This window comes from Salvelinus alpinus, chromosome 23 (genome assembly GCF_045679555.1).
Source record: "Salvelinus alpinus chromosome 23, SLU_Salpinus.1, whole genome shotgun sequence".
Classification (NCBI taxonomy): domain Eukaryota; kingdom Metazoa; phylum Chordata; class Actinopteri; order Salmoniformes; family Salmonidae; genus Salvelinus; species Salvelinus alpinus.
In genome coordinates, this window is record NC_092108.1 from 13104951 (window position 1) to 13128811 (window position 23861).

Here is a 23861-nt window from a genome sequence, read left to right on the forward strand (position 1 = left end):
TGATAAACTGATAAATAAAGCAGGCTATGTATGTTCTTTGAATTAGAACACCTTGACTACTGTATAGTGGTTCACAAACTATTTGAAGTGTGTAACTCTGACACTGACAATTTGACAGAAAGCAAAGGGCCAACGGTGAGTAAAGATGTTTCAATAACAGAATTGATTAAGTGTGATGTGTTTTTTAAACTTTGTTATGACATCAGCTACATTTGACATCCATGAGGTTAATAATTATTGACCCATTTCTTCAGCATGAAGTTAAGATGATTATACTGATACTGAGATACAGTGTTGGGCAGGTTACTGTATTTTTATTTTTTAATTGTAATTTTATTTAACTGGGAAAGAGAGTTAAGAACACATTCCTATTTACAATGACAGCCTACCCCTGTGTAGTGTTGCAGAATTCGAGGAACGTTCAATAAATTCCCTCGGTTGGAGGGTTCCTGGTATCAAGGGGGAATAAATTGGAAATCCGGAACCTCCAACCAGGATTTCTGGAAAAACGGAATTTATTGAAAGTTCCAGGAATTTTTCAACCCTAATTCTGTGCAATTTGAATTAAGATTCCGTTTTTATAGCGCCCTCATCTGGTTCGTCGCAGGAATTGCAAGGCCCATCTGTGTAGGCGTTTACCAAGTGGCTAGCTAGTTCGAGATTCTAGCTACATACACACTAAAACGTTAGCTATCCCAGTTAGCTTTCAATGAAAACTCACCTTGATATAGAAACGTCCATTCAATGCACCTCGCAGAAAATGTATTATTAAGCTACATAAGCAGGCTAAATGCTTGCTTGCAAACACAATCACTTCACACGTTCAGCTAGCTAGCAACTTTCTCCTGCACGAGCGTGAGGTAGGGTTAATTATCGAACACGGGGTAGCTAGCTAGCTATGTTGTTATTCTGGTAGCTAGCTATGTTATTATTCTGGTAGCTAGCTATGTCGTTATTCTGGTAGCTAGTTAGCTATGTTGTGATTCTGGTAGCTAGCTAGCTGCTTGCTAATAGTGTAATTCAAAGGCCTAACTATACATCGGTGTCGAGTAGGAGAGTGAATCCGACTTGCAGCTCCATTTTACGCTAACTAGCCAAGTAACTAGCATTTACCACCTAGCTATGCTAAATGAAAAGAGCTCCAGTTAGATGGCTAGATAGCCAACTAGCTAAATGCTAAATTAGTCAATGTAGCTAGCTAGCCACTCTAAATCTAGCCATTCAAATGAATGCCATGTTTTGTGGGATTTGTTGTTGGAAATAGAAAATGTTTCTATTTAGCACATTCCTATTTGGCAGCTTATGTTTGCCAGGTAACATGCTACACTAGCTAGTGCAGTGACATTGTTTATAAATTGCACAAATACCCAGTGCAGTGGTGTAAAGTACTTAAGTAGAACATACTTTAAAATACGATTTAAGTCGTTTTTGGGAGTATCTTTACAATTTATATTTTTGACAACTTTTATTTCACGACATTCCTAAATAAAATAAGGTACTTTTTACTCCATACATTTTCCCTGACACCCAAAAGTACTCGTTACATTTAGAACGCTTAGCATGTTCCAATCCACCCATTTATCAAGAGAACATGCCTGGTCATCCATACTGCCTCTGATCTGGCAGACTCACTAAACACACGTTTCATTTGTAAATTATGTCTGAGTGTTGGAGTGTGCTACTGGCTATCCGTAATTAAATATATATTTTTAATTATGCCGTCTGGTTTGCTTAATATAAGGAATTTGAAATGATTTATACTTTTACTTTTGACACTTAAGTATATTTTAGCAATTCCATCTACTTTTGATACTTAAGTATATTTAAAACCAAATACTTTTAGACTTTTACTCAAGTAGTATTTTACTGGGTGACTTTCACTTTTACTTGAGTCATTTTCTATTAAGGTATCTTTACTTTGACTAAGGTATGACAAAAAAAAAAAAAAATAACACAATAAAATAACAATAATGAGGCTATATACAGGGGGTACTGGTACCGAGTCAATGTGCAGGGGTACAGGTTAGTCGAGGTAATTTGTACATGTAGGTAGGGGTAAAGTGACTATGTATAGATAATAAACGACGAGTAGCAGCAGTGTAAAAACAAAGGGGCAAATGCAAATATATATACACTAAAAGTATGTGGACACCCCTTCAAATTAGTGGATTTGGCTATTTCAGCCACACTCATTGCTGACAAGTGTATAAAATCGACCACACAGCCATGCAGTCTCCCCAGACAAACATTGGCAGTAGAATGGCCTCACTGAAGAGCTCAGTGACTGTCATAGAATGCCACATTTCCAACAAGTCAGTTCGTCAAATTTCTGCCCTGCTAGAGCTGCCCCGGTCAACTGTAAGTGTTGTTGTAAAGTGGAAACATCTAGCAGTAACCACGGTTCAGCCATGAAGTGGAAGGCCTCACAAGCTCACAGAAGGCCTCACAAGCTCACAGAAGGCCTCACAAGCTCACAGAAGGCCTCACAAGCTGAAGCGCGTAGCGTGTAAAAATTGTCTGTCGGTTGCAGAACTCACTACTGAGTTAAAAAAAAAAAAAATGAGCTGCACACAAGCCTTAGATCACCAGGCGCAATGCCAAGCTTCGGCTGGAATGGTGTAAAGCTTGCCGCAATTGTACTCTGGAGAAGTGGAAATGCATTCTCTGGAGTGATGAATCACGCTCACCATCTGGCAGTCCGACGGACGAATCTGGGTTTGGCGGATGCCAGGAGAACGCTACCTGCCCAAATGCATAGTGCCAACTGTAAAGTTTGGTGGAAGAGGAATAATGGTCTGGGACTGTTTTTCCTGGTTCGGGCTAGGCCCCTTAGTTCCAGTGAAGGAAAATCTTAACGCTACAGCATGCAATGACATTCTAGGCGATTCTGTGCTTCCAACTTTGTGGCAACAGTTTGGGAAGGCCCTTTCCTGTTTCAGCATTACAATGCCCCCGTGCACAAAGCGAGGTCCATACAGAAATGGTTTGTCAAGATCGGAAGAACTTGACTGGCCTGCACAGAGCCCTGACCTCAACTCCATCGAACACCTTTGAGATGAATTAGAACGGCAACTGCGAGCCAGGCCTAATTGCCCAACATCAATGTCCGACCTCACTAATGCTTTTGTGGCTGAATGGAAGCAAGTCCCCAGCAGCAGTGTTCCAACATCTAGTGGAAAGTCTTCCCAGAAGAGTGGAGGCTGTTAAAGCAGCAAAGGGGGGGACCAACTCCATAGTAACACCCATGATTTTGGAATGAGATGTTCGACGAGCATGTGTCCACATACTTTTGTCCATGTAGTGTATCTACATTCGTATTCTTAGAGCAAGCAGCCGAAACATGGTTTCCAAATTGCACAGATTAATCAACGAGAGTTTCAACTGACACTTTTCTGTTGTCTCCATCTACAAGACAAGACATGTCAGGCATCAAGAGGGAGATTGACGAGAAGGACCCAGATTATGAGGACATCTCACTGGTTCAGGAGAACAAGCGACACAGTAGTGAAACAAAATGGTAAGACTAGAACCAGAGGATTGAGACCAAGCACTATCTACAGTGACGTCTGAAATTATTGATAAAGATGAGCAGTAATGTCTGTATAAAATAAATAATTCAAAAACTGATATTCTTGTTTTGTGCCCAATGGAAATGAATGGTAAATAATGTATTGTGTCATTTTGGAGTCACTTTTACTATAAATAAGAATATAGTATGTTTCTAAACACTTCTACATTAATGTGGATGCTACATTGATTATGGATAATCCTGAATGAATCTTGAATAATGATGAGTACCCCCAACACATGCTAACCTCTCACCATTACTAATAACAGGGGAGGTTAGCATGTCTTGGGGGTATGATCTTTGACCCTCTGTAACTTTCTCACTCATCATTATTCAGGATTCATTCAGGATTATCCATAATCAATGTAGCATCCACATTAATGTAGAAGTGTTTAGACACATATTCTATTATTATTTATAGCAAAAGTGACACAACCAATATAATAACAACAAATGCATCCAACAAGTTTGTAGAGTCACAAGCCTGGTGTTGTCATTGCGTGTTAAGAATGTGGGACCAAATACTAAACTTTTGACTACTTTTATAGGAATCTTTAGGGGTGTCAATAATTTTGACATTTACCTTTATTTAATTTCTTTATTATTACTTGTTAAACAATATCTCTTTCTCTGAGCAGTTGTATTAGTATAAAATAATATAATTTCCCTATTTTTTTTGAGCATACAATATAGCTCAGTAATATAATGATTTATTTTATAAAGTTTATTATTGCTCATATTTATGAATTAATGGTGTCAATAATTTCAGACCACATTGTAGATAATCTTTGATAAACACATGCTCTTGTACTATTGCAGCCTTCCTGTTTTTGTCTGGACTGTATGAACACAGAATCTCTATGGTGATGCTAAGATGTGACCTACCGTACCTCCTTCTGTCTTTTCTCATACTTTTTTGAGACTTGCCAGTGAGGGAAGCTACAGTGTAGAAGATTGAGGCCGTCATCAAAGATCAGTTCTCTTTGGAGATGAAGAACAAAGAACATGAGATGGAAGTGATTGGACAGGTTACTGTTGACCTCAGCTACAGAATGAGTATCATATCCCCCGTAGGTGAGCCTTAACAGAACTACAAGTGGACAAAAGTACTAACACCTCCAATGCATAGTAGCAGCCTGTTTTCATTACATGTTTATTGCCTTTCATTGTTTGTAATTAATTACATGCTTATACTGCAGGAGAAAGCTTTAGTGTCTCCGTTCATGTCTGTTTTAATGTCAAAGTTCATCTGTAACCAATTCACACCATGTATTCTACAACTTCCCTTTCTTCCCTATTCGCTCAGCTGCCTATTATAGCTGTATCTATTATAGCTGTATCTATTATAGCTGTATCTATTATAGCTGTATCTATTATAGCTGTATCTATTATAGCTGTATCTTTCTTTGTCTGAAGGAAAGGATATCAAGGTGGAACATCCCCTCTCCTTTCCTACGTTTCCCAGCATGCCTCCAAGAGTGACCCGGCGGTGCTGAACCACCCGGCCATCAAGCATTTCCTGGAGTTTCCCTCCCGCTCCTCGTCCCCCCTCGACCAGGGCTCGGACGCCCACTACCTGGGGCCCTCGGTGATCCTGTCCCAGCAGGGCGAGGGGCCGGACAGGGGGCCTGGAGGGAGGATGGGGGCCGGCCGGAGAGCAGGCCGGGCCGGAACACAAGGAAGGTGAGTGGAGTGAGGAGTTAAGGGCCACATCTCAATAGGCAGATGTGGCTTTCTCTCCTCGTCTTCTTTCCTTCATCCGTACTGATCTGAAAGACTGGGCCAGATGAGAGCAAATTGCCTCCACCTCTCCTGTCTTTTCAGGTCAGTGAAGGAGACAAGGAGAGGGAGGCACTGTGGACTATTGTGACGCACACAAGTCAAAAAGCTTATATTATCAATGAGTTTTCCAGTGTTTTACTCAGTAGCGTCTGAGAGCTTTTCAAGACAATAAGCATGTTTCCATTGACCCAGGTTTATTCGACAAGCGCAATGTCACCAATTTTTTGTTGTTGAGACGTGTATATTGGAAAAGGCACATATAGAAGACATTTTCTAAAGATCACCACATTTTTATCTGTTCGACAACGGTGGATTTTTCTTTTGTCAAACTTTCTTTATTGCGACAAATGATGGTGGAAACTGTGTTTTTCTAATAAATGATGATTGGCAAATACTTTTGAAGGTATGCAGGGCACGTGATGTAGGCTAATCACGCAACTATAAGCTCCACTCCACATTTAATTATAAATGCCTACTGCTTGCAAGTTTTACCATGGCACGGACTGTGGCGATACGTTTAGCACATGAGAATTATTCGAATATGCCAAGTCAATTATTGCATTCTATTTTTGGAAACTCACCCTAGCAGACAATCGCATCAGTTTTCTATGCAAACTTTCTAAATGTCGACTAAATAAATCACTGGACAAGTTGATGGAAACAAAGCTAGTGGTTCCCATCATTTTTCTGTGGCACAGTGAACTTTCTTAACCCTTTCACAATGTATCTAGTCCTTTGTGACAGACACAGGGAGATATGAACAACAGAAGTGTGTTGCAAGCCTTTGGTATCCAGTTGAGTTTCTCAGTACTGTAAGCGTTTAGTCAGCACACCTTGTTTTTGTTCCCTCACGTTACAGTGAGCAGTTGGGTCACTGGGTGCATGTTATGCAAGCCCAATCTTGATACAGCACATTAAGAGCCTCTGTGTCCTGATCACTGACATGTTTTCCCCCTGGATCTCAAGCCTGTTTAGGGGTTACAGGGAGACACTATACCACAACACAACAACAAGGCTATGACCTCTGTCATAAGGTGTCATAACAGTGACATAAAACAGTAGTTACTACTTCTGTCAACTGACTTCACAAAGTAACTAGACTCCCTGTCTAAAAAAGCTTTATCATGTACTACCATGGCCTATGAAAAATATTTGGAATTGGTTTGCTCTTTTTTTTTAAGTGTTGAAAGGTTTAAGTGCCCTGTTTCGCTGGAGGAGAGAGAGATGAAAGGTTTAAGTGCCCTGTTTCTCTGGAGGAGAGAGAGATGAAAGGTTTAAGTGCCCTGTTTCTCTGGAGGAGAGAGAGATGAAAGGTTTAAGTGCCCTGTTTCGCTGGAGGAGAGAGAGATGAAAGGTTTAAGTGCCCTGTTTCGCTGGAGGAGAGAGAGATGAAAGGTTTAAGTGCCCTGTTTCGCTGGAGGAGAGAGAGATGAACGGTTTAAGTGCCCTGTTTCTCTGGGATCCCATTAATGAGAGAGAGTCTTTCTATCTCCCCCCTGCGAGCCAGCTCCCTAACTCTCCCCCTGCGAGCCAGCTCCATATTTCTCCCCCTGCGAGGCAGCTCCATATTTCTCCCCCTGCGAGGCAGCTCCATATTTCTCCCCCTGCGAGGCAGCTCCCTCCATCTGCCATTCAGAGGATAACAAACATTTCTCCTCTCTCTCCTCTCTCCCAGTATCAAATAATTCAGCCTTAGTTGCTATTGCTGCTATTTAGTGTTATGCAAATAGGAACCATTCCCTTATATCTCACAGGTATGTCCCCCCTGATAACCGGGAGGAGAATGTCCAGTCCACCCATAAGTGGATGGTCTACGTCAGAGGCTCCAGAAGAGAGCCCAGCATCGACCACTTTGTCCAGAAAGTCTGGTTCTTCCTGCAACCCCAGCTACAAGCCCAATGACCTGATGGAAGTCAGGTGTGCTTGTGTGTGAGCATGCGTGTATGTGTGTGTGGGTGTGAGCATGTGTGTGTGTACTGTGTGTGTTCTGATGTTAATGTGATTGCGTGTGACAGTATTTTATGGCGGGAGGGCGCATCTTGTTATTGAATTGATCACTGGGGGTGTTGCTTTTGTATGCAGGCCTCATGCAACAGCAGGAAGTGTTTTTTTTTTATGCAGGCCTCAAGACTCTGTTTTCATCTGATAAACTATCATCTATTTAGTGTTTCCCCTGGTTACACCGTTTCGTTTGATATTACAGGTCAACAAAAGTTTTCTGAGCAACTTTTGTTTGGTCAGACAAGGATGTAGGCCTAGCTAGTACAGAAACTGTTGCAATCAAATTCAGCCAATCAAATGTTTTTATTTTCTATTAAGCCATTTTTACAACAGCAGTTGTCATAAAGTGCTTTACAGACACCCAGCCTCAGACCCCATTGGTTAGACTGCCTGAGTAGTTATGCACGCTCCCATCACAAACTGAAATGTCATGGAGTAATAGCACCCTCGTGTGGACGTGAGACACCAAAAACCTTTCAGACAGCACACAGTAGTTAGGTCGGTTAAGTTGTCTCTAGTATTGACGCTCGGGTTGACTCATCACCCGCCGTCCCCGTGGTTATAGCCGCAGTCCGTGCGCGTTTAGGGTAATTCAATATTGTGTGGATGAAGCTAAGAAAATCCATGAATCCATTATTGTGCACTTTATATTTACATATTATATTATATTTACATATTTACATTAATGCATAAGCCTAAACTTTAGGGCCTAACTGTACGCTCGCCAAATAGCCTGCCTACACGCCAAATGCTTTTGGAAACGGGCAGAAAACGTTCATGTCAATCCACGGAGGCACAATGTCGGGAGTGTAATTCAATAAAAGGAAAGCTGTGAAATGGAGGGTTGAAAATAAAGAGAAGGGAGGGCCAGAAAAGTAATGTTTTGGAAATATTTGGTGAAATGGTAACAGAGGATGATAGCAGTGTCGGCTATGTTTTGTGTGATGATTATGAGGTGCTACAAATTCGACAGTAACAAGAGAGGGACTTTAAATAGGCTTATGGCACCTCAAGGGAACTGTAGCCTACTGTTTAGATGGGTTACATGGAAACTGAAATCTGGAAACTGACTGTAGGTCCATAACCTCTCACATAGCCTTAATAATAACTCCTGCAGAATGAAGCATTTCTTGCAGTAAAATGATGCACCAAATGTAGGCTACATTTTTTCTCGGGAACAGGTGGAGAAATATTATTTATTTAATTCAGCATCTTGAGAGAATGCTAATGCACAGTTATATATTGTCTTTAGAGGTGCTATCTTTATCAGCATCATAAAAGCTAATAGTATTTCAATCACATAAAATATGCATCCAAGCCCAACTGAAATCTTATCAGAAACATGTTGGGTCGTTTTCCCATCTTACTATTTCCATACAACCGGTCAAACAAATGTCATTTGGAAATTGTGCACAGAAAATCATTCCCGTTTTTTGGGGTGGGGTTATTGTATTTTCTCCCCGGTCCCTAAACGTCTTTGCGCCGAGAAAGAAGCAGAGATGACGGAGAGAACTTTATGATGTCAGCTAGATTGAAGCATGCATTCTATTGATTTATGACATCATTCTGGTGAGCGAGGGGTTTATTTACACCTCTAGGGAAACAAATAATGACAGAAGAGAAGCTACATGTATCTAATTATAGACATGTTGACTAACACATAGCCTACCAAAATGTCTGAAATTATAAACAGAAACATCTTAAGCAAGCAAAAGAAAATCCTGCACCCCCTGCCAAAAAATAGTTCTGCCATCTCTGATTGTAGCCTGCAGCGCATTTTCTATATTAGTGGGTTAGGATTGGCTGTGGACCTCAGATATTCACTTGATAACATAGTCGGCAGTTGGGTTATTAGCAGGTGCGGGTGAACAAACAGCTGACCCACGCACCACTAGTCCCTAGAGACACTGATCTAAGACCAGCTTGTCCTTTTCCACACTAATGGTTAAAGGTTATGATTTGGGGTGGGAAAGTTAATCCTAGACCTGCTGTGCCTAAGGGCAACTTCTACAGATCCCGCTGACAAACCTGACACACACTTTAGTTCCTATGACCTGTGTGAGCGGTTTGAGTCGGACCAGGAGTCAATATGACTAAACCGTGTTGACACACCTTTCACCTACAGACAGTGTAACCACTCAGAAAGACAAATATCTAATAGTCCAGAATACCTCAGCCTTAGAGCCCTGACACCGGCATAGAGGTTGATCCTGCTTTAGAATCCCCATAGTGAATCAGAGGATCAGACAAAGGGGTTTTCTGATCCTCAGCCCTCTGGCTGTTTTTAGCTGACCAGACACACAAGGCTCTTAATAACCCAGATGCACCCTAACTGACAGGCAGACTGATTGGTTGACTGAGTGGCTGGCTGGCTGGTTGACTAACTGACTGACCGACTGACTGACTGACTGACTGGCCGGCTGACTTGCTGTCTGACTGACTGACTGAGTGACTGGCTGGCTGGCTGGTTAACTAACTGACAGGCTGACTGACCGACCGACCGTCTGACTGACTGACTGACCGACTGACTGGCTGGCTGACTGACTGGCTGGCTGACTGACTGGCAGGCTGACTGGCTGGCTGACTGACTGGCCGGCTGACTGGCTGGCTGACTGACTGGCTGGCTGGCTGAGTGGAGAATTCAAACTAACTGAACCCCACAGAGACATAGCTAAAGCCTTTTCTGATTGTCATCTAAGGTAGCCTGGGTACCAGTCTCTGTAGCTGACATTACACTCTTTGCCACTCCTTGTCATTGCCAAAGAGACGTACCTTTCGTCAATCTTCAAATATGAACATTCTATCGTTAATGAGCTCGAGGAGATCAGAGGATTTGATCCTGATTTGATAACCCTCACAGCTGTCATTCAATCACAATGTTTATGCAAATTAGACTGATTGGAAATCTTGATTCATGAATTTGATTGGATTCTTTCTAACATTGGGCATTCTGACACAATACAAGCACATTGTGAACATAAACATTGGGCCTGGCGAGAACCGAGGATTACCCTTTATTGCATTTCTCCCACCAGCTAATGTTCCTCGTATAAATACACAGTACCAGTCAAAAGTTTGGACACACCTACATCTACATTGTAGAATAATAGTGAAGACATCACAACTATGAAATAACACATATGGAATCATGTAGTAACCCAAAAAGTGTTAAACAAATCAAAATATATTTTAAATTTGAGATTCTTCAAAGTAGCCACCCTTTGCCTTGATGACAGCTTTGCACACTCTTGGCATTCTCTCAACCAGCTTCATGAGGTAGTCACCTGGAATGCATTTCAATTAACAGATGTATTTTGTTAAGTCAATTTGTGGATTTTCTTTCCTGCTTAATGCGTTTGAGCTATTCAGTTGTGTTGTGACAAGGTAGGGGTGGTGTACAGAAGTTAGCCCTATTTGGTAAATGACCATGTCCATATTATGGCAAGAACAGCTAAAATAAGCAAAGAGAAACAACAGCACATCATTACTTTAAGACATGAAGGTCAGCCAATTTTTGCAATCTCAAAAACCATCAAGTGCTATGATGAAACTGGCTCTCATGAGGACCGCCACAGAAAAGAGTTACCTCAGCTGCAGAGGATAAGTTCATTAGAGTTACCAGCCTCAGAAATTGCAACCCAAATAAATGCTTCACAGAGTTCAGACACATCTCAACATCAACTGTTCAGAGGAGACTGCGTGAATGCGGCCTTCATGGTCGAATTGCTGCAAAGAAACCACTACTAAAGGACACCAATAATAAGAAGAGACATTAGACCGGTGGAAATCTGTCCTTTGGTCTGATGAGTTCAAAGTTTAGATTTTTGGCTCCAACCGCCATGTCTTTGTGAGACGCAGAGTAGGTGAACAGATGATATCTGCATGTGTGGTTCCCAACGTGAAGCATGGAGGAGGTGGTGTGATGGTGTGGGGGTGCTTTGCTCGTGACACTATCAGTGATTTATTAAGAAATTCAAGGCACACTTAACCAGCATGGCTACCACAGCATTCTGCAGCGATACGCCATCCCATCTGGTTTGCGCTTAGTGGGACAATCATTTGTTTTTCAACAGGACAATGACCCAACACACCTCCAGGCTGTGTCAGGGATATTTGACCAAGAAGGAGAGTGATGGAGTGCTGCATCAGATGACCTGGCCTCCACAATCACCCGACCTCAACCCAATTGAGATGGTTTGGGATGAGTTGGACCGCAGAGTGAAGGAAGAACAGTCAACAAGTGCTCAGCATATGTGGGAACTCCTTCAAGACTGTTGGAAAAGCATTCCAGGTGAAGCTGGTTGAGATAATGCCATGAGTGTGCAAAGCTGTCATCAAGGCAAAGGGTGGCTACTTTGATGAATCTAAAATCTATTTTAATTAGTTTTACACTTTTTTGGTTACTACATGATTCCACGTGTTATTTCATAGGTTTGATGTCTGTACTATTATTCTACAATGTAGAAATAAAGAAAAACCCTTCAATGAGTAGGTGTGCCCAAACTTTTGACTGGTACTGTATATATATATATATATATATACACACACACACACACACACACACACACACACACACACACACACACACACACACACACACACACACACACACACACACACACACACACACACACACACACACACAGTGCCTTCGGGAAAGTATTCAGACCCCTTGACTTTTTCCACATTTTGTTATGTTACAGCCTTATTCTAAAATGTATTCAATAGTTTTCTCCCCTTCATCAATCTACACACAATATCCCATAATGACGAAGCAATTTTTATTTTTTTATGTTTGCCAATTTATAAAAAATAAAAATAAATAAATATGACATTTACCTAAGTATTCAGACCCTTTACTCAGTACTTTGTTGAAGCGCCTTTGGCAGTGATTACAGACTCAATTCTTCTTGGGTATGACACTACAAGCTTGGCACACTTGTATTTGGGGAGTTTCTCCCATTCTTCTGCAGATCCTCTCAAGTTCTGTCAGGTTGGAATGGGAGCGTTGCTGCACAGCTATTTTCTGGTCTCTCCAGAGATGTTTGATTGGGTTCAAGTCCGGGCTCTGGCTGGGCCACACAAGAACATTCAGAGACTTGTCCCGAAGCCGCTCCTGCGTTGTCTTGGCTGTGTGCTTTGGGTCGTTGTCCTGATGGAAGGTGAACCTTCACCCCAGTCTGAGGTCCTGAGCGCTCTGTAGCAGATTTTCATCAAGAATCTCTCTGTACTTTGCTCCGTTCAGCTTTGCGTCGATCCTGACTCTGAAAAACATCCCCACATCATGATGCTGCCACCACCATGCTTCACCATAGAGATGGTGCTCGGTTTCCTCCAGACGTGTCGCATGGCATTGAGGCCAAAGAGTTCAATCTTGGTTTCATCAGTCCAGAGAATCTTGTTTCTCATGGTCTGAGAATCTTTAGGTGCCTTTTGACATTTTTTGGTACCCTTCCTCAGATCTGTACCTCGACACAATCCTGTCTTGGAGCTCTACGGACAATTCCTTCGACCTCATGTCTTGGTTTTTGCTCTGACGTGCACTGTCAACTGTGGGATCTTATATAGACAGGTGTGTGCCTTTCCAAATCCTGTCCAATCAATTGAATTTACCACAGGTGGACTCCAATAAAGTTGTAGAAACATCTCAAGGATGATCAATGGAAACAGGATGCACCTGAGCTTAATATTGAATCTCAGAGCAAAGGGTCTTAATACTTACGTAAATAAGGTATTTCTAAAAAGCTGTTTTCGCTTTTGCCATTATGGGGTTTTGTGTGTAGATTGCTGAGGATTTTATTTATAAGGCTATAATGTAACAAAATGTGAAAAAAGTAAAGGAGTCTGAATACTTTCCTAAGGCACTGTATATATATACACACACATACATACAGTTGAAGTCGGAAGTTTACATACACCTTAGCCAAATACATTTAAACTCAGTTTTTCACAATTCTTGACATTTAATCCTAGTAAAAATTCCCTGTCTTAGGTCAGTTAGGATCACCACTTCATTTTAAGAATGTGAAATGTCAGAATAATAGTAGAGAGAATGATTTATTTCAGATTTTATTTCTTTCATCACATTCCCAGGGGGTCAGAAGTTTACATAGTAAACTAGTACTAGGTAGCATTGCCTTTAAATTGTTTAACCTGGGTCAAACGTTTCAGGTAGCCTTCCACAAGCTTCCCACAATAAGTGTCAGGTTTTGGCCAGGACTGTTCTGTTTTTTTTGTCACTAGATGTCCCCATTGCACCTTTTTTGTACCTTTTGTTTTTCCCTTGCTCTAATTATTGTTTGCACCTGTATGTCGTTCCCTTGTTAGTATTTAATCCCTGTGTGTTCCTCAGTTCCTTGCTCAGTGTTTGTATGTTAGCACCCAGCCCCAGCCCAAGCCTTGTTGTGAACATATATTTTTCTCTTGTTGGATTTTCCAGAGGTTCTCTGGTTTTGTTCTTTTGTATTTTGGATTAGTCTTTTGAGGTTTGTTTTTCCCTTGCTGTTTTTACCACTTTGTGGATTTTCTTTGTATTTTGGAAGATATCTATTTTTTATTAAACCACCATCTCTAGTACTGCTGTGTCTGCCTCATCTTCTGGGTTCTGCCGATTTAGTGACTGTTTCTCGCACCGGGTCCTGACAGAAACACTGAGCCCTTAAAATGAACCCAGAGGCAGCCAGTACCCAGGACTTTTTTCCCATGCTGTCCCACCACGAGGGGACTGTCCAACGTCACGAAGCTGCTCTGGTTCAGCAAGAGGCCTTAATGGCTGGACATTCTCAACTTCTGTCGGAGATGATGACTTCCATAAAGCAGATTTCTGATCAACTTTCTCCTGCAACCGCTTCTGCTCCAGTTCATCAGATTCAAGTGCCCGTGGCAGTTAACCCCCTGGCTGAACCTCGTCTGCCGCCTCCCCAACGGTTCTCAGGTGATCCGAGTGGTTGTAAGGGGTTTTTCACCCAATGTTCTCTCTCCTTCGAGCTGCAACCCTCGTCATTTCCCACCGACCGGTCCAAGATAGCATATATCATCACCCTGCTGTCGGAAAAAGCCCTAGCCTGGGCTACTGCTGTGTGGGATGCCCAAAGTCCCTGCTGTGCCAGCTACTCTACCTTTGCTGAAGAATTCAAGCGAGTGTTTCAAGGTCCTACCAGCGGTCCTGACTCAGCCAAACAGCTCCTGACTCTCCGCCAAGGTCGGCGCAGCGTGACGGACTATGCCATCCAGTTCCGCACGGTGGCAGCAGCGAGTGGCTGGAATGACGAGGCGCTCACAGTGTGCTTTTTGAAGGGTCTTTCCGACACCATCCAAGATGAACTGGTCACTCGGGAACCACCGGACAACCTCGAGTCCCTGATCAAGTTGGCTTCACGCATAGACCAGCGTCTGAGAGAGAGAGAGCTCAACCGTAGATCTCTCACCCTAGCTCCTATCGGTCCCAGCTCCGAGTCTCCACCTTTATCCCCGCTGACTCCACCGGAACCCATGCAGGTTGGACGCATCTCCCAGGCTGAGAGAGACCGCCGGATGAGGGAGCGATGCTGTCTATATTGCGGCAAACCGGGCCATTTCCTCTCCACGTGTCCCGGGCTCCAGGGAAAACGCACTCTTCCGTGCAGGCCTGGGAGGACGGTAACGGGAAACATAACCTCCTCTCATCCATCCAATTCCCGCCTGCTCATTCCAGTTACCCTTTCCTGGGACAACCACGAGCTTCCCTTTCAAGCCTTGGTAGACTCTGGAGCCGCAGGTAACTTCATGGATGGTGTCTGGGCGAAGGAGAATGGCGTTCCCTCTGAACCTCTAAGTGACCCCATAAGGGTTACTACGTTGGATGGAAGCCCTTTGGGATCTGGACTTGTCACTCGTGTCACTACCCCCTTGCGTCTTTCAGTTTCCCAACACCAGGAAGTGATGAACTTTCATCTGACCTCGTGTTCCGAGTTCCCTCTCGTCCTTGGATACCCCTGGCTTCACAGCCATAACCCTCACATCGACTGGTCTGTGGGCACTATCAAGCAGTGGGGTCCTACGTGCCAAGCCACTTGTATCTTCCCAAGTTCCCCGAGTTCCCCTCCCGAGTCTCTAGAATCCATCGACCTGTCCCGAGTTCCCGAGTGTTACCATGACCTCAAACCGGTATTTAGCAAACAGAGGGCCACCAAACTACCACCCCATAGACCTTACGATTGCCCCATCGACCTGTTTCCGGGCACCTGCCCCCCCAGGGGTCGGATCTTTTCCCTATCTCCTCCCGAACGAGCTGCTATGGATACCTACATCAAGGACGCTCTGGCAGCAGGCCTCATGCGTCCATCCACCTCGCCGGCGGGAGCAGGGTTTTTCTTTGTGGCCAAAAAAGACGGGGGATTACGTCCTTGCATCGACTACCGGGGACTTAATGCCATAACCGTCCGTAACCGCTACCCGCTACCCCTTATGGCCACAGCCTTTGAGCTGCTCCAGGAAGCAGTGGTCTTCACTAAGCTTGACCTGCGGAACGCATACCATCTTGTGCGGATCAAACCCGGTGACGAGTGGAAGACCGCTTTCAACACGCCTACTGGTCACTACGAATACTTGGTGATGCCCTTCGGCCTGACCAACGCCCCGGCTGTGTTCCAAGCGCTCATAAACGATGTGCTTAGGGATATGCTTAACATTTTCGTGTTTGTTTACTTGGATGACATCCTCATCTTTTCGAGCTCCCTTCAAGAACACACTAAGCATGTCAGACAAGTGCTCAAACGCCTCCTAGACAGCCATTTGTACGTTAAGCCGGAAAAGTGTGAATTCCATTCCTCTCGAGTACAGTTCCTGGGATTTGTAGTGGAACCCGGTCGAGTCCAGATGGACCCCAAGAAGGTAGGGGCGGTAGCAGATTGGCCCACCCCCAAGTCCGTTAAGGAAGTTCAGCGTTTCCTGGGCTTCACTAACTTCTACCGCAAGTTCATCAAGAACTTCAGCTCGGTGGCAGCCCCTCTCTCAGCTTTAACCAAGGGTGGCAACACAAGGTTTCTGTGGGGAAGAGAAGCTGAGACGGCCTTCCAAGGACTCAAGCAGCGCATCCTCTCTGCTCCCATCCTGACACTACCGACGGCGGATGAACCTTTTGTGGTGGAGGTAGACGCATCAGAGGTTGGTGTTGGAGCTGTCCTGTCTCAGAGGGGTGAAGACAAGAGGCTTCATCCTTGCGCCTTCTTCTCTCACCGGCTTACCCCGGCCGAGAGGAATTACGATGTGGGGGATCGTGAACTCCTAGCGGTTAAGATGGCATTGAAGGAATGGAGACACTGGCTCGAGGGGGCTTCTCAACCGTTTCAAGTGCTTACGGACCACAAAAATCTGGAGTATATCCAGCAGGCGAAGCGGTTGAACTCCAGACAAGCTCGATGGTCTCTTTTCTTCAGCCGATTCCAGTTTATTCTCACCTATAGACCCGGGTCGAAGAATCTCAAACCGGATGCCTTGTCACGAGTCTACTCTCCTGCCATTCGAGAAGATACTGACATGACTGTTCTTCCTGCCGCTAAGATCGTGGCTCCGATCTCGTGGCAAGTGGAGGATACCGTGAAACAAGCTCAAGCCATCGAACCGGGCCCTGGAGGAGGTCCTGCTAATCGGTTGTTTGTTCCCAAGGCAGCAAGGTCCCAAGTCCTTCTGTGGGGGCACTCCTCTCGCCTCACCTGTCACCCGGGCGTAGGTCGCACCTTGGAGTTCATCCAGCGTAAGTTCTGGTGGCCCACCATAAAAGAAGACGTTGCCACTTTCTTCAAGGCCTGTTCCGTGTGCTGCCAGGGCAAATCTTCTCACCTCCGCCCTCAAGGACTCCTTCACCCTTTATCTATTCCCCACCGACCCTGGTCCCATATCTCGCTGGACTTTATTACTGGCCTTCCTCCGTCCCATGGTAATACTACGATCCTAGTCATCATCGACAGGTTTTCTAAGGCGGCCAGGTTTGTTCCCTTGACCAAATTACCTTCTGCCAAGGAAACAGCTGAGTTGGTGATTAACCATGTGTTCCGAGTCTTTGGCATCCCGCAAGATATGGTTTCCGACAGAGGTCCCCAGTTCGCCTCAAGGTTTTGGAAGGCCTTCTGCCAACTCATAGGGGCCACGGCCAGTTTATCTTCAGGGTACCATCCGGAGTCCAACGGCCAAACTGAGAGGATGAATCAGGAGCTGGAAACCACCCTCAGATGTATGGTTTCCAACAACCCATCCACATGGTCATCCTTCATTGTTTGGGCTGAGTACGCGCACAACACCTTGTGCTCCTCCTCCACTGGTATATCCCCGCACGAGTGTCAGTTTGGCTATGCTCCTCTATTGTTCCCGGACCAGGAGGCAGAAGTCAGAGTGCCTTCAGCCTCGAGGTTCATCAGACGCTGTCGGCTTACGTGGAAGAAGGCCCGTCTTAATCTTCTGCGTTCCTCACAGCAGTACCAACGACAAGCCAACAGACGTCGCCGTCCCGGTCCTACCCTGTACCCCGGCCAGAGAGTATGGCTCTCAACAAAAAACTTACCGCTACGGGTGGAGTCTCGCAAGCTGTCCCAGAGATTCATCGGACCCTTTAAGATTGCCAGGAGAGTCAATCCCGTTACTTTTCGCCTGCACTTACCCAGATCCCTTAAAATCAATCCCACATTTCACATTTCTTTATTAAAACCTGTTGTTTTTTCTCCCCTTATTCCGGCAGGCAGACCTCCCCCTCCGCCCCGTGTCATCGGAGGCCAGTCGGCTTATACCGTCCACCGGATACTGGACTCCCGCCGGGTGCAGCGGTCCTGGCAGTATCTGGTGGACTGGGAAGGCTACGGTCCCGAGGAGCGCTCCTGGGTTCCTGCCAAGGACATACTGGACCCTGACCTCATTCGTCAGTTCAGGGCCCTCCACCCTGAGAAGGCTGGTAGGAACGTCAGGAGCCGTTCCTAGGAGGGGGATTCTGTCAGGTTTTGGCCAGGACTGTTCTGGTTTTTTTGTCACTAGATGTCCCCATTGCACCTTTTTTGTACCTTTTTGTTTTTCCCTTGCTCTAATTATTGTTTGCACCTGTATGTCGTTCCCTTGTTAGTATTTAATCCCTGTGTGTTCCTCAGTTCCTTGCTCAGTGTTTGTATGTTAGCACCCAGCCCCAGCCCAAGCCTTGTTGTGAACATATATTTTTCTCTTGTTGGATTTTCCAGAGGTTCTCTGGTTTTGTTCTTTTGTATTTTGGATTAGTCTTTTGAGGTTTGTTTTTCCCTTGCTGTTTTTACCACTTTGTGGATTTTCTTTGTATTTTGGAAGATATCTATTTTTTATTAAACCACCATCTCTAGTACTGCTGTGTCTGCCTCATCTTCTGGGTTCTGCCGATTTAGTGACTGTTTCTCGCACCGGGTCCTGACAATAAGTTGGGTGAATTTTGTTCCATTCCTCATGACAGAGCTGGTGTAACTGAGTCAGGTTTGCAGGACTCCTTGCTCGGACACGCTTTTTCAGTTCTGCCCACAAATTTTCTATAGGATTGAGGTCAGGGCTTTGTGATGGCCACTCCAATACCTTGACCTTGTTGTCCTTAAGCCATTTTGCCACAACGTTGGAAGTATGCTTGGTGTCATTGTCCATTTGGAAGAACCATTTGCGACCAAGCTTTAACTTCCTGACTGATGTCTTGAGATGTTGCTTCAACATATCCAGATAATTTTAAATCCTCATGTTGCTGATCTATTTTGTGAAGTGCACCAGTCCCTCCTGCAGCAAAGCACCCCCACAACATGATGCTGCCACCCCCATGCTTCACGGTTGGGATGGTGTTCTTCGGCTTGTTAGCCTCCCCCTTTTTCCTCCAAACATAACGATGGTCATTATGGCCAAACAGTTCTATTTTTGTTTCATCAGACCAGAGGACATTTCTCAGAAAAGTACGATCATTGTCCCCATGTGCAGTTGCAAACCCTAGTCTGGCTTTTTTATGGCGGTTTTGGAGCAGTGGCTTCTTCCTTACTGAGCGGCCTTTCAGGTTATGTCGATATAGGACTCATTTTACATTGGATATACATACATACATACATACATACATACAGTCTCTGGCCGCTGCAGCCTTCCCCTCTCTCACAGTGCAACCACCGCACCATCGCAGAGAAAGGTGAGATACATGAGGTCATAGATATATAATTACTAGAACAGGATAAGCCCTCGGACCACTGCCATATGAAGTGCACTCATGGGTTAATTCAATATGGGTGTCATTCTGTTTCTATGCCTGGGGGGTTCTATTCAGTCAAGTTCTATCAGATAGAGTTGTGACTGAGACAGAGTGTAACTGCACACCATAGAACATCCAGACATTTTCAATTGAGGCCTTGACGTGAACTGTGAAATAAATAGCTGTAACTGCATTGGAATGATGTCACTTTCATCTCCTAGTCAGTGAATCACGACCAGCCCAAGTGCTGTTATTTTTACCTCTCTTTTTTAACATTTCTAATCCTTTCCTCTGCAGGCCTATAGTGAATGATTGATGAGTGTGGACTGAGAAACCGTATCTCATCCCCCGTCTCTCTCTAGCCCTCTCTCTCTCTCTCTCTCTCTCTCCCGCTATCTCTTTGTGCCAGGATGAAGGTAATTATATTGTAGATGATGCCCAGAGTGGTTTTTAATGGTTATTACCTTCTCCCCCTCTCTCTCTTTCTCTCTCTATCCTCTCTTCCCGTCCAGGTCTGCCCATCAAAGCGGGGAGGTCCGTGGTGTACGGTGCGCTTCCTTCAGCCTCGGAACGCACCCCATCCCGGCCTAAAGTCACAGAGAAGATCGTGTTGGGTTCCTATGGCAACTCGGCCTTCCAGCCAATCACGGCCAGCTGTAAGATTGTCCCACAGGGTCAGGCGTCCAGGCCCCTCCGTGTCCCCTGGGAAATCCTTTCAGCCAATCACAATGAGCTGTAAGATTGTGTCAGGTAACTATCTACCAATGGGATTTGTTGGTATTGGAGCGGAAGGAGGAAGAGAGGTAGATAAGGGGTGGAACTGTTGAATGATTCAGTAGTTTTATTTAGATTTTTGTTATGGTAGTCAGTCAGTTTATTTCATTCATGTTATTTGTTTTCTTATTCAAACAGAAGAAATTACCAGTCAATCTCAATTTAAAAACTCTGAGATTGAAATGGGGTTCCATTTCTAAATTGGGGCACACAAATGCCTAAGGGGAAATCTTTAGATACATTGTCTGTTGAAACTAAAGCACAACTTGTGATTGTTCATAGCCTGTATTTGCGAGGATTCAGAGCTTTAGAAAAGTAAATGTTTCAGGGCTAAGACACATCAATAACGTTTGCTGGCCGAGAGTATTTAGCACCTCTGAACGTCATTTGCGAACCGAGTGTGCAATAGCCTGAAAAATGTGGTCAGTTAGCCGTCTACAGCTGGCGGTCCCTAAAACACGGCGTGCTAAACGGCAGGCAGACGAATGCTAGATCCACATTTGGTGCGACGTGTGCGAGCCTTTATAAAGAATATCTTTACAATGAGCAGCGTGTTTTTGATTTGTTTTGGTCCGAAAGGTTCACCCATCTCCACACCCAGCCAATCTCAACTCCCCTCCCCTGAACCCTCACCTCCACCCCTGTACACACCGAACAGGGATCCTCCGTACTCAAAAACTCTTGCATAATCGACGACAAGCCTGCTAGGTCATCGGGATGGCAATAACCTCCTTCACTGCCTCCACAGGTACGCTACTGCTCCGCTCTGACTAGAATGAAGTCCTTCTAAACACTGAGCTATGGCCAGTTTGGTGTTTTCCCAATAATGGTGAAAGTTAGGATTTAGGTGGGGTAATCTGATCCTAGATCTGAGCCTAAGTGCAACTTCTATACTGAGCTCTCTGCTTGTCTATAGGGAGTTATCCTCTCCTTTTGGGTCAGTTCCTGCAGCACTATAAGTGACTGTAAATGCTGTTTTAGACTCTTCTCAGCCACTGTATTTCCAACACTCCCCTTCCACAGACCAATGTCTGCTACACCCCAAGGCTGAATCTAGTGCACTCTGTCGTGGACATTTCAGTACTGAGAGAGACTTGGACAATTATTCAAGCAATCATCTTTATTTAACTTGGATTAATTATTGCAATAATTATTGCACTCCAAAGTGTGTTGCCGAGTGCTTAACTGATAATGAAAAAACAGATCTTATATAGGCCCTAAAAAATGCTTAGTCAGTCATTTCTACCCTTCCCATAAGCCACCTTGGTCCATCTCCAAGTTATCTGCACAGGATGTTGTTTTACTTCCAACCCGGCTTAGTTTCTCAGATGCCAGGAAGATGAGACAATGAGGCATTGTTCTAAACTCTTCCAGGCTATCTCTAGCTCGGGTCACACACCACATCTTGTCTCCAGGCTATTTCTCCTCCCTTACTGATAACTGCCCTCCTTTCCTCTCCTCTTGTCCTCTCCTCCCTTACTGATAACTGCCCTCCTTTCCTCTCCTCTCTCCTCTTGTCCTCTCCTCTCCCTTACTGATAACTGCCCTCCTCCTCTCTCCTCTTGTCCTCTCACCTCTCTTACTGATAACTGCCCTCCTTTCCTCTCCTCTCTCTTCTTGTCCTCTCCTCCCTTACTGATAACTGTCCCCCTCTCCTCTCTCCTCTTGTCCTCTCACCTCCCTTACTGATAACTGCCCTCCTCTCCTCTCTCCTCTTGTCCTGTCCTCCCTTACTGATAACTGCCCCCCTCTCCTCTCTCCTCTTGTCCTCTCACCTCCCTTACTGATAACTGCCCTCCTCTCCTCTCTCCTCTTGTCCTGTCCTCCCTTACTGATAACTGCCCTCCTCTCCTCTCTCCTCTTGTCCTGTCCTCCCTTACTGATAACTGCCCCCCTCTCCTCTCTCCTCTTGTCCTCTCACCTCCCTTACTGATAACTGCCCTCCTCTCCTCTCTCCTCTTGTCCTCTCCTCCCTTACTGATAACTGCTCTTATTTCCTCTCCTCTCTTCTCTTGTCCTGTCCTCCCTTACTGATAACTGCCCTTCGTACTACTGTACCACAGTTGACTAGTGTTCTCTAACTCTCCAACCCTGAACCCTTACAGTTAACTAGTGTTCTCTAACTCTCCAACCCTGAACCCTTACAGTTAACTAGTGTTCTCTAACTCTCCAACCCTGAACCCTTACAGTTGACTAGTGTTCTCTAACTCTCCAACCCTGAACCCTTACAGTTGACTAGTATTCTCTAACTCTCCAACCCTGAACCCTTACAGTTGACTAGTGTTCTCTAACTCTCCAACCCTGAACCCTTACAGTTAACTAGTGTTCTCTAACTCTCCAACCCTGAACCCTTACAGTTAACTAGTGTTCTCTAACTCTCCAACCCTGAACCCTTACAGTTGACTAGTATTCTCTAACTCTCCAACCCTGAACCCTTACAGTTGACTAGTATTCTCTAACTCTCCAACCCTGAACCCTTACAGTTAACTAGTGTTCTCTAACTCTCCAACCCTGAACCCTTACAGTTAACTAGTGTTCTCTAACTCTCCAACCCTGAACCCTTACAGTTGACTAGTGTTCTCTAACTCTCCAACCCTGAACCCTTACAGTTAACTAGTGTTCTCTAACTCTCCAACCCTGAACCCTTACAGTTAACTAGTGTTCTCTAACTCTCCAACCCTGAACCCTTACAGTTGACTAGTATTCTCTAACTCTCCAACCCTGAACCCTTACAGTTAACTAGTGTTCTCTAACTCTCCAACCCTGAACCCTTACAGTTAACTAGTGTTCTCTAACTCTCCAACCCTGAACCCTTACAGTTGACTAGTATTCTCCAACTCTCCAACCCTGAACCCTTACAGTTGACTAGTGTTCTCTAACTCTCCAACCCTGAACCCTTACAGTTGACTAGTATTCTCCAACTCTCCAACCCTGAACCCTTACAGTTAACTAGTGTTCTCTAACTCTCCAACCCTGAACCCTTACAGTTGACTAGTATTCTCTAACTCTCCAACCCTGAACCCTTACAGTTGACTAGTGTTCTCTAACTCTCCAACCCTGAACCCTTACAGTTGACTAGTATTCTCCAACTCTCCAACCCTGAACCCTTACAGTTAACTAGTGTTCTCTAACTCTCCAACCCTGAACCCTTACAGTTGACTAGTATTCTCCAACTCTCCAACCCTGAACCCTTACAGTTGACTAGTATTCTCCAACTCTCCAACCCTGAACCCTTACAGTTGACTAGTATTCTCTAACTCTCCAACCCTGAACCCTTACAGTTGACTAGTGTTCTCTAACTCTCCAACCCTGAACCCTTACAGTTGACTAGTGTTCTCTAACTCTCCAACCCTGAACCCTTACAGTTGACTAGTGTTCTCTAACTCTCCAACCCTGAACCCTTACAGTTGACTAGTATTCTCTAACTCTCCAACCCTGAACCCTTACAGTTGACTAGTGTTCTCTAACTCTCCAACCCTGAACCCTTACAGTTGACTAGTATTCTCTAACTCTCCAACCCTGAACCCTTACAGT

The 23861-nt window shown here is 44.7% G+C and overlaps 1 long non-coding RNA gene across 1 annotated transcript; it reads left to right on the top strand.

Moving 5' to 3' along the window:
• Positions 1–645: 645 nt before the first annotated feature.
• Positions 646–21067, top strand: LOC139550261 (uncharacterized). The gene is made up of 7 exons (XR_011669996.1): positions 646–860; positions 3413–3517; positions 4490–4642; positions 4985–5251; positions 7105–7267; positions 20066–20303; positions 20907–21067. It is a non-coding gene; the product is annotated as an uncharacterized lncRNA (long non-coding RNA).
• Positions 21068–23861: the final 2794 nt, after the last annotated feature.